This window comes from Cynara cardunculus (assembly GCF_001531365.2).
Source record: "Cynara cardunculus var. scolymus isolate 2C chromosome LG 2, CcrdV1, whole genome shotgun sequence".
Lineage (NCBI taxonomy): Eukaryota > Viridiplantae > Streptophyta > Magnoliopsida > Asterales > Asteraceae > Cynara > Cynara cardunculus.
Window position 1 is genome coordinate 65,421,425 of NC_037529.1, and position 11,907 is coordinate 65,433,331.

Here is an 11,907-nt window from a genome sequence, read left to right on the forward strand (position 1 = left end):
GAAATAATTTATTTTTGGTTTAATATTATAAATTTTATAAAGATAATAATTAAATATTTTATTTAATGATTATCCTAATTATATTTTAGTTTTTTTATATTTAAAATGAGATGTTAATACTGTATTTGATTATATTTATCTGCAGTTACTTACGCATAATCTACTTGTAATATTGAGTTTTAAGTAATATACGTTAATAAACAGTACTTTACGCATAAAAAGTAGTTTTTAAGAGTTTTTGTCAAATACTTTATAATATACCATAGATTAACGCTAATGCGATGCACCATACCAGTCCCGTGATAAACGTAATTCATAGGATGAGAGTGAGATTAAAATTGATAAAAGGTCCAAATCTCTGCTTCTCATTTAACTCTTATTTTCACATGATTTTTCGCTTATAATGGAAGAGTGAAGACAATAATTTCAAAATTCTAATTCTAATTTGACAAATTTTATGCTGTAAAAACACAAAATTAGGGTTATTCAGGTGAAAAAAAAAAAGCAAAGATACGTGAAGGCCCAACAACGGGGTGCGACGTGCGAGTAGTTTGATTTGAATCAATGGTGGGCTGACGGTGAAGCAAACACAGATTTTTACGGGCCGCCGACCTCAACATCCTACCGAAATTAGGGTTTACGCTTTCGCTCCTCTTTATAAAGGTATTCTTTGCATCCAATTCATCATGCTTCGTCTTCAAATTCCTCTTGTAGATTTGTAGTATTTCGATTTTGTGTAGTTTTCTGATTTTGAGTTTGATATCAGAAGTTTCCGATGAGGAAGAAGTCCCCAATAAAGATAGGAAGTGCCGTATGACACTTTAAACAGCATYGGATTACGGCAGCGCGTGTTCCCATCCACCAATTGACTGGCCCTCCGATCATTAACCCGATCTTAGAGCTGTGTTCGTTGGTCGGGATTCGTGTTTGTGCCTCTTCCGGTGTGTGTGTGATTTGTAACGGGTCTCCTGAGGTATCTTCACATAGATTTGTTTTTAAACTGGTTCGATGCCACGTCGACGGTAGCCAAAAGTGCATTGACCGACGATGCTATGATTGAACCGATAACAAGGCTTTGTGTCTTTCGCATTTTATAGGAACCTGTGAACTGATTGATTTCCGTTCATTCACAGAGCCGTTTTTTGCGATTACATTCTTTCACAATGCTTTCAACCCCTTTTTTTCTAAAATGTTTTAGTTTGAAACTTGGATTTCATGGAATAGTAAATGACAATGGAATCGGACCTCCTCCTTAAGGTATGTTTAGTTTGTAACTGGGGCTTTCTATGGTTTAGGGCTAATGGTATGATGGCGGTGTGGCTATGTTATGTGGGTTCTAATGCTGGTTTGAGATAACCAGCCTGACAATGGAAAGCAAGATCATCGGGGATGCTATATGATAAAAGATCGACATGTTTTATTGAAAGCATGGTCATATTTGGCAATTTGGGGGTGTTCGGGATTGCTTATAAAATTGACTTATTTAGGTCTTACACCGGTAATAAACACAAACACAGTGCTTGAATAAACAACTTATATATTGGTGTCAAACCGGTAATAAACCCTTATGATTTATAATAAGTTATTATTGTTTTTGTAAAAATAACATAAGTTTTTTCAAATAAACAATTTCAAACACCTCTGGTGTCTTATAGGAAAGGTAAGGATAGGATTGCAGGAGAGAATGTAGACTAGAATGGAGATCGAGAGTAAGAGATAATTGTTAGCGGCTTTATCTTAAATGGTGTTTGTGGTTTTGTTTGGATAGGTTAAGGCTACAATCACGAAAATGTTACATTTGTCGACTTGAATAAATGTCTTTCCATGCAGATGTCCTATCAATCTTATACCTCTTTCAATGTGGGTGAGTTAACGGTATTGGACAATTTTTTCATAGCAATAGGTTAATGAAATGACTCCTTTCCATACGTGCAACAACTATGGGCTAGTTGATTATGACTCATGTGGACCGGATTAGAGTGGAAAGCACGTAGAACTACCTATCATGGATATGAATACAACCAGTCTTCTATAAAATGAAGGGATAACTAACCCTGTATTTGGTATAGACATCTATTTATCCATTGGGGCAAAACCAGTTCTCGAAAAATCCACGATCTTACAAATGTAATTAAAGCTTATAGAAGTCAATATATCCATGTAATCTTGCTCGTGATACCTTAACTCTTGTAACAACTTTTGTTGAATTACATGTCACATATTTTCATCGAGACCAAGGTCGACGGCAACTGACCGAAATCCACAGTTTCCATCACGTTTGACATTATTTAAATGTCTGATATAGCGATGAAAAATATTTGGAATATGATCGAGTAAAGGGTGATTCTTGGTTTAAGTTTAGGACTTCCATAGATTTTGAATAATTATTTAGAATCTATGGAAGTAATTATTCAAAATCTATGGAAGTCTCAAACTTAAACCAAGAACCTGTGACAAAACCTTTACTCGATCATATTCCAAATATTTTTAATCGTTATATCAGACGTTTAAATAATGTCAAAGGTGATGAAAACTGTGAATTTCGGTCAGTTGTCGTCGGCCTTGGTCTCGATGAAAATATGTGGTTTGTGATTCAACAAAAGTTGTTACAAGAGTTAAGATATCACAAGCAAGATTACACGGATATATTGACTTCCATAAGCTTTAATTACATTTGGAAGACCGTGGATTTTTCGGGAACTGGTTTTGCCCCAATGGATGTCTATGTCAGATACAATGTTAGTTATCGTTTCATTTTATAGAAGACCGGTTGTATTTATATCCATGGTAGGTAGTTCTATGTGCTTTGCGTTTTGGTCCGGTCCACATGAGTCAGAATCAACTGGCCCTATAATTGTTGCACGTGTGGGGGGAGTCATTTCATTAACCTATTGCTACGAAAAGGTTGTCCAATACCGTCAACTCACCCACAATGGAGGAGATATAGGATTGATAGAGCATATTCAAGTCGACAAATGTAACATTTTCGTGATTGTAATCTTTACTCTCTATTTACTGAAGTTGTTATATGTGTTTATTTTTTTTAATTGTTTATTTTTTTACACTATTAGTTAAAATTATATGAGTGTTTACAAAACAATAAATTTCAGCCCTTAAAACTTTTTATGTCTCACAACTATCTTTTTATTTTGGCGTTTGCATTACCCAAACATATATTATGAAATTTTTTCTAATATTAAAACTTTATTATAAAAAGTTTGCACTAATCCAATAACTTTTGTGCCATGAGTCGTGCCATAAGTATATTGCAAGCATATATACTAAATTTTTGAATAATAACTAACGGATTACAATTAATAAATAGTCATCTTATTAATTTATTATATTCCATTTATTCATGTCAAAATGAGATGAGAGATAATATTTAATGCTAATCATTAGTCATAATTAATCTATAAGATAAAGTGATGGGGTGTAATTCCTAAATAAATAGGGTCTAAATCCATCGAGCCTTGTTCTGTCTAATCCTGTCATATCTTGTCCCATGTACCCACAATCTTAAATGATAGTATATTTTATTATAAAAGAAACATCCGTCTCTACAATAAAAAAAAACATTGAACAAGTTGAGAAAAAGTTAAATTAAGTCCGTCCTCGGTGAGATCTGCAAGCTTACCCTCCTACTCATTTATATATACCTCTGATCCCACATCGAATGGTTATTGAAGTCCATCCTTGTATTATCGTACTTATTATTGGCTAGAAACACAAGCTTTGATAAGCGCTTGGTTGGAGCACCCCATGAAAGCAGGAGCATCTTGTTCGTTCGTTTACGTTTGTGTAGCTTTTTAATGAAGGAACACGAATATCAAAATTTTCATTTATTTACTGTTTGTGTTCGTTCGTTGTTTTGTTATAATAAACGAACGAACATGAACAAGTTTTTATTAATGTTCGTTTACATGCCTAGACTTGGTATTGAGAAAGTGGGAGAAAAATAAAAGGCAAAAATAAATGGGGTTATTTACTTGTTTTTCAAGTTGTTTTCTTTGCTACCATATTAGAAACACTTATGTCTGAACTTACTATTTCATGATATTGATCTTTATTTTTAGTTTTGGTTGAGATATGCCCATTTGTATCATATTATTAAAATGTCACTAGAAGAATTTTATCTAGATCTACTTGAACGTTATTCGGATTTTGAAAACGAAGTAGCAATAGAAACAATGCATATAGTTATTAGTAGTTTAGTATGGTAAAACTTGCGGGCTCAGCCTTCGCTTTCCTTTGACAAGGCGGCTAAGGCTCCAGCTTTGCTTTCTACTTYGATACTTCTTCGAGACTGTTCAGGAACATCTTTATGTGGGTATATCTGAAAAATTCCTAAACCTTCCCAGAAATTAAAGAACTTAAAGGGTAGATTGACCTTTTTCTGGAACCGACACTCCTAAACCTAAAGCAGTTAACCATCTTTCTCAATATCCTTTACGCCTATTTCTCTTCCGAATCCAAGACTTGTTTCAAACTTTAAAGCAGTCAATCAAGCACTACTGACGTTTTCACTTTGCCAACTTTGAAAAGAGAGATCTATGATCCCGCTATTACCATAAAGGAAAGATAAAAAAATATAGAATGTCTATGAACCCTATGACCTTTTACTTTCGAAATGTGCTTTAATGCAAGGAAGCACTTCCCGGACATCTATATCTAGGGCTTTTGAAACCTGAGATCCTTATTTTTTATATTCGGGAACTTAATTCTATTAAATAAAGGCGCCTTCATAGGGTGTGATAGGCGGTCTGTACAGGGCCCGGGTACATATTCACTGTGTCATGTTCCTGAGTTGCATACTAGATTAATTACAGGTCATCCCCTACCTTCCAATCTTTTGATGGACACTAGAGAAGTTAGTTCTTTGCCTATCACATTGGTCGACTTGAACTTTCCTATATGCCCATATAGATAGCGGGGAGGATGGCACTACTGGCGAAAACGCTGCAGGCGCAAAGCGTGGTAGGCCTGCGTCGGAGGAGCATAGGGAGGAAAGGGAGCCCAGACGGTGGCTAGGGAAGGCCAGGTCATTTGACAAATGAGAGTAACAAAATGCAGTTATATAAGCTATCACTTTTGCAATTAAAGATCAACTCATCGAAGGGAGAAGTGAAAGTATCAAAATGCAGTTATATAAGCATCGACTTGGTAATTTGCTTAGTGAGAAAGCCAAGGAAAAGACCCAACAACAAAAATACTCAATGTAGATGACAAGTAAACCATCCTAATTTAGTTAGTACGCATCTTTTACCCGGTAAGCGCTTATCGGATAAGAGTCATCTTCTTCGCTTAACGGGTAATAATTCTCGGTCCTTGCTATGTCTGTTATCCGATAAGATTCTTGGTCTTTGGCATGCTCATAGTAATTGTTTGGCAAATGATCTCTTAGTGTTGCTTGTATGATTCTCTTTCGCATACTACCACTTTTTTCATTGTTACTTGGAATATTAATTTGTTTGTTGTCTGATATTGCAAAGGCATATACCCAATGACAGGGCCTTGCATACAGAGCAGGGCAACACTCTGCATCAGATGACTCAACCAAAAGGCCACCGTCAATTTTAGACCAAATCAAGACCATCAAAGATCACCACAGTATCTTTGTTTTCTGAGAAGGGCTCTCTTGTTTGGATCAAAAAGTTTTTAATGAAGCCAACTTTATGAATTTTTGTATCATTTAGGTGATGTTCATGCATATACTTCAAAAAAGAAGCTTGGTTTCTATGTGGTTCGATTGTTTTCATATTCAACTTGGGTTTTATGTGATTTGGTTGTATTATCACAATCGATGAACATATTGAAAAAAACAACTTCTGAATCAAACTGTTAGCAATTTTTTATGGCAGATGGAAAAAGGAAAACAATTTCTATTATTATTATTATTATTATTATTATTATTATTATTATTATTATTATTATTATTATTATTATTATTATTATTATTGTCGATTTAACTTTGCAACACGTTTAACTCCATAAGCTAGCTTATAAGCACATTAAAAGATAGAAAAAAAAAAAACATTAAGCCTACTAATATGATTCTTTTTTTACAAATTCTTGGCCAATCAACCACATTTAACTTGGATTTATACATGAGATGGTTCACAATTCAACACCACAAAAAAACCATGAAATAAAATCGATGGGACGAAGCAGAATGAATGATTGAAGATTTAGGTTCCTGGTATTTAGAACTGTGCTACATTGTGTGGATATACAACTAGTTTAAATAATGACTCATTTATTTAAAACATAATTCAAAGAGACATTTTTTTGCCAAAGCTCTTTATTTTCAAATCGAATACTTGTTTTAGACTTACAACCAATGTTCAATTCACCAAAAATATGTGCAAGGTGTTTACTTCAAAATATCAAATATATAGGTGAAACTCTATATTCAAAATACTGAAACATAGGTAACAAAGTTCCCAAAAAACATCACATCTAGATGACCGAGAAGACCCGATTCCATCGAATACAGTGGGAACACAATAGTAAGCCACTCATGTACGACTCTAATGAGTACCACTGCAAGATTCCCACAATGAGCATAGTATATACTCAACATCTAGATGAGTCTCTCACCACAAAAGTCACTGGTCTCCAAAGCTTCCACAAGGTTTATTCTACTCCAAATACTCTTAAAGTTGCACGAAAATGGGGAGAAATGGAAAGAGGACGTAAAACACTTACCTTCAAGTTGACAATTCCTAAATCACCAAGGAATACTTCCAAAAGTCTTTCAAATAGAAACCTAAACCACAAAGATGTTCAAGGTTAAGATAAAAAGAGTGAGAAGAATGAATAGTGTTGAGGAAATGAGGAGAATCGGTCAAAAATCGAACTTTCAAACTCTCGGGTGGTCCATGTGACCATGCCCTCGATTCATAATCGTGTGGCCAGTGGCGGATCCAGAAACTTTTATCATTAGGGGCACATTTAAGAGTGTAAAAAAAACACCTGAAACCAAATAACTCATTGGAACCAATACGATTTCGGGTTATTTGGTTTCCGGATTAAACGATTCAGTTACCGAATAAATATAACTTATTCGGTTTGGTTTTCAATTATTTTTTGACTATTTCGGATAAACTGAGACATCATATTGTCATGTACATATTTTAATTTTCGGTTAAACCAAAGCAAAATGAACACACTACACATTAATAGTTAGTAGCAAGAAATGAGAGGGCAAGAAGTCAAAAATAAAAGATAAACTAGTAGCAAATCTTAAATCAAAATAACAGACCCAAATTAAATAACAAATTAAAGAATCCTAAATCAAATAACAATTAAGAAAGAGAAAATTAATAATTAACAAATAACAATAATTATAGATCTATAAAACAATAAAACGCAAAAAAAATTTTGGAAAAAATCAAGATAGTGATTAGTCAAATCATTAACATTATATCAAACAAAATAAGAAAAATAAAATGATTTTCAATAGGTTGAGACTTGGAACTTAAAAACGTTTAATTTATCATTAAAGTAATGAATCCTTGAAGTAAGAGTTATAAATAAAATACATAAATTTAGATTTAGAGCCTTACTTTTAATTGTTGGGGGACTATTAATAATTTTTAGTTAAATTATTTTTTTAAAACCTATCACTAATGCTTCATTTGAATGTTTCTTAGTTAGTTTGTTGGGGGCCTGTGCCCCCTACCCCTTTAGTGTGCATCCGCCCATGCGTGTGGCAGGGTCGCCCACTATGGTCCTTCCCACAAGCAGAGGTTCCCGTGATTTTGGTCGCGGCTAATGCCTGGCCAAGCCGTCGAGACCGTTTCCACCATGTTTTCCCGACCGTTCTCCAACCGTTTTTCTACCATTATTTGACCATTTTCTTTGGTCGTTCTCCAACCTTTTTCCATGTTGTTTTCCGACCATTTTCCCTGACTGTTTTCCCAAAATTTATATTTTAATGGCAACAATGGAATTATGGGTGTTACACAATAGTCTCGTCCGAATTTAGAACCTTAGTTAGAATCATACAAAAAATCATATCTCAACGTGGTCATAAAAGACTTTGTCGAATCTTTTTGCATCACTCATGACGTATTTCTAGATCTGTCAATCTCTGGGTATAGGATCTAATATTAGCACTTATAAGTGATCGATTTGTATGCATTTAAGTTGAAGTCTCGACACAACTAAGTGTTGCCTACTAATCTTAGATTTTACTCACAACCATATCCAAATTGGCGCTTAGCTCATATTTAAAATAGAAACACATGATAGGAGAAGACGAATACTCAAAGTCACGCACATTGAAGATAACAACTAAGCTGTCACCACTATGTCGCCACTGTGTTGAGGCTGGTATGACGAAAACTAAAAAGACCAAGAAACCAATATATCATTAAATTCTAACAACTTAAAGGAAAGAAGAAGATTGAATGCTTGTGCTCTATATGAGATTTGTTGTTAAATAATTCTTCCAAATGGCTCCCAAAGGCTCCTTTTATATTATAGTTCGGGAAAAGGGATTGAAGTTTGATTGAAACATCACATTAAAAGTACTTCTTGGATGAAGCGTTGAAACTTTCGTTGACTTGGAACGTTTGTTTTGTTCATCTATTTCTTTCATCAAAGCTTACTTTCTTCTTTTCTTCTCTCCAAACATCATAAAGCTCTTTTCTCTTGAATCAGCTCGACGACACCACTGTAATGACAAAGAGGCCACTTTGTTGCGAAAAATGTCAGGAAAAACGATATTTAAACCCTTGGAACTTGATCATGATTTTAGAACGAACAAGACCAAATGAATAGGGAGGAAGACAAGATTGGCAAAAAACGAAGAAAATAAATAAGAAAACATCGGAAATAACTCCCAAAATGGAAAGTTATGGCATTTAATATTTGTAACGTAGTTTTCACTTAGGTTTAGTTTTCTTTATAATATTTCATGTTTACTTTTGTAGCATCGGTTATGAACATTGACATCCACTGCTTTCCCACTTCTCTATTTCTACTCAGACTTATTAACATCCATTACGAACATTAACATCTATGAAGTCGGTTTGATCTGATTCTGTCTTTTCTTGAGTTATTAACCTTTAAATACAATAGTTTCTGCACGTTCCGAACTTGTTAGTTGACGACTTGTTCAGAGAGCATCCCATCAAGTGAAAGAAAACTCAAGACACCGAACTGTTTAGTCATACTCCATCACATGAAATTACTAAGAATGTTTTATAATATATGAATAACATTATTTTCCTATTAAGATATCTTTAGCAATAAAGGAAATAAATTTCACGATCACAAGGGTTCTACAGTTTCACCCCTATATTCTATGCACTACGTTCATGGTGATGCATGAATTATGAAACCATATGCACCCCAGTGGACATGGTCTAAGTATGGTTGGTCTTAGGGACATTGTTTGCTCAAGTAGTTCCGCAACAAACTTATTGGCTATACGCAAAGCTGATATGCAATATTACGTTATAAATGAGCGTACCATTAATGCTGCACATTTTATTCAGTTTTTTTTCTTTCCATTTTCTTATGGTACAAAATGTGCAATTAGAAACCCTTGTAGTTGTTGTTTGTCATCACTGTTGCTTTGCCATGCATAAACCTCGTACCAGTTAAGGCGTATAATCATATCAGGTTTACAACTTCTCCATACATGATAAGTCGTAGATGTTGTTACTTACAAAACAAGTTAATCTGTTACGCGAACTTTCATATTTTTACCTGTTCAACATTAATTCAAAGATTGACACGTCATTACGTTGGATTCGGTGAATTTTATGTTCATGTTGTTGTTCGTTACCCTTAGGTTGAACCAACGACTTTTTTTAACGACCGTAATGTTATTTTTTTCGAACATAAGTTTCGGATTTTTTAAACGAGGCACGAACATTATGTTTCGAATTTGTAAAAAAAATTACATCCCGAAACATTACGAAGAAATTAGGGTTTTCAATTTAATCATTTTATAAAGCAACAGAAATTAGGGTTTTCAGAATAAAAGCAAATACCCCTGCACTCACCAAGGCCCAATAGCAGGTATGAAGGCTGGGCTCAGAGTGAAGCAAACCACAGGGTTTTATGGGCCGCCGACCTCAACATCATACCGAAATTAGGGTTTGCGATTCCTTTCCTCTATATAATGCGTTCTTTGCATCCAATTCATCACATCTCTTCTTCAAATTCCTCTTCTTGATTCGTTTGATTTTGATTTTGATTTTTTTTTTTTTTTTTTGTAGTTTTCTGATTTTGAGTTTGATATCAGAAGTTTCCGATGAGGAAGAAGTCCCCAATAAAGATAGGAAGTGCCGTATGACACTTTAAACAGCATYGGATTACGGCAGCGCGTGTTCCCATCCACCAATTGACTGGCCCTCCGATCATTAACCCGATCTTAGAGCTGTGTTCGTTGGTCGGGATTCGTGTTTGTGCCTCTTCCGGTGTGTGTGTGATTTGTAACGGGTCTCCTGAGGTATCTTCACATAGATTTGTTTTTAAACTGGTTCGATGCCACGTCGACGGTAGCCAAAAGTGCATTGACCGACGATGCTATGATTGAACCGATAACAAGGCTTTGTGTCTTTCGCATTTTATAGGAACCTGTGAACTGATTGATTTCCGTTCATTCACAGAGCCGTTTTTTGCGATTACATTTTTTCTTGATTGATTTCAACTGGTTTTTTGAAAACGTTTCAAATCGGTGATACTGTTGCCGATGAGGAATTATATCTTAAAAAGTTGGAATTACCGACTGATTTCACCTTGATGAGAGATTTACTATCTGAGTCTTCCATTTTATGTACTCCGTACTGTTGATTCGATTGTTACGGTATTATTTGATTCATACCATTTGTTTAAATAGAGAAATCGCGGTTGATGAGCAATCTCTTGCATCAATGCATAAGCGATCCATTTCAACCGCGTTTCTCTGTTTAAATTGATGGATTGAATCAGTCTCTTCCATAAATCCGGATTCGAGTTTCGTTGATGAATATGTGTTCGATTTGTCGGAGGTGATTTGATTTGCAAATTGATTGATGTGATGATTTATTTACCCATTTTTGTCTGTACAATCGGATGATGATCTACAATACATGCACTACCATCTGATCTTTCTTTTGCAATTAATTACCTCTGATTTAATTTCCTTTTTATCTGATTTCCAAAACACCTTAATTATTGCAATCGATTATCGTTATGTTTATTTGAATTGAGAACGCCCATGGTATCTAATGTCTTGACCTAATTAATGTCGAAGTCATCTCGTTAAACGGGCGAATAGTGACGAAAACAGGCCTTGCGACACAGTGGCTGCTACTATTTCAAGCTATCTGTTACTTTTAATCCTGTTCATATTTTTATTTTAAAAGATCCATCCATCAAATGTGAAATGAATTGTTTGATCTTCTTGCTCTTTTATTATTCCCCATTTCCATTTTTATGGTTAATTCGATTGTTCTTGCAGCATATCAAGCGTCTCTAGTGAACATTGGATACAGAAGCAAATTGATACGACTGAGTAGATCGTTAATCTTTGTAATATTTCAATGAGAGTTGATTAAGCGATTGTAAACTTTACTGCATTCTAATAAAGAAAATTTGGCTGGTTCATCATCTTGTTCTTCGTATCTGAATCTAAACATGAATTTTTTCTTGATTTGTTGTTGATCTGGAATTCACATGTTTGCAGCTTATTTATTCGCTACATATGATTTTTTAAAGTAGTTTAATGATTTGAACTTGTTTAATGGTATAGAAAATGATGGCCCCTCCAAATATTAACTTTTTTAAAAAAATGAAATACTTATCATTTAAGAAAGGGTTAAATGTATGATACAGTGACTTATTTTTATAAAAAAATTTATAATATTTTTATTTTTTAAAAAATTTACTCATTACAGTAATTTTATT

General features: G+C 34.3%; 1 long non-coding RNA gene and 5 other non-coding genes across 6 annotated transcripts; all 6 read left to right on the forward strand.

Moving 5' to 3' along the window:
- The first annotated feature begins 567 nt into the window (after positions 1-567).
- On the forward strand, positions 568-1,157 carry LOC112507002. The gene is made up of 2 exons (XR_003068498.1): positions 568-663; positions 767-1,157. It is a non-coding gene; the product is annotated as an uncharacterized LOC112507002 (long non-coding RNA).
- LOC112508341 lies at positions 771-839 on the forward strand. Its single transcript, XR_003068715.1, has one exon. It is a non-coding gene; the product is annotated as a small nucleolar RNA U49 (small nucleolar RNA).
- On the forward strand, positions 1,003-1,156 carry LOC112508340. Its single transcript, XR_003068714.1, has one exon. It is a non-coding gene; the product is annotated as a small nucleolar RNA snoR2/U65 (small nucleolar RNA).
- Positions 1,158-10,265: 9,108 nt separating the features above from the next.
- On the forward strand, positions 10,266-10,334 carry LOC112508342. The gene has a single exon (XR_003068716.1). It is a non-coding gene; the product is annotated as a small nucleolar RNA U49 (small nucleolar RNA).
- Positions 10,335-10,497: 163 nt separating this feature from the next.
- LOC112508339 lies at positions 10,498-10,651 on the forward strand. Its single transcript, XR_003068713.1, has one exon. It is a non-coding gene; the product is annotated as a small nucleolar RNA snoR2/U65 (small nucleolar RNA).
- A 377-nt stretch (positions 10,652-11,028) lies between these two features.
- LOC112508309 lies at positions 11,029-11,112 on the forward strand. Its single transcript, XR_003068689.1, has one exon. It is a non-coding gene; the product is annotated as a small nucleolar RNA Z195/SNORD33/SNORD32 family (small nucleolar RNA).
- The last annotated feature ends 795 nt before the right edge of the window (positions 11,113-11,907 follow it).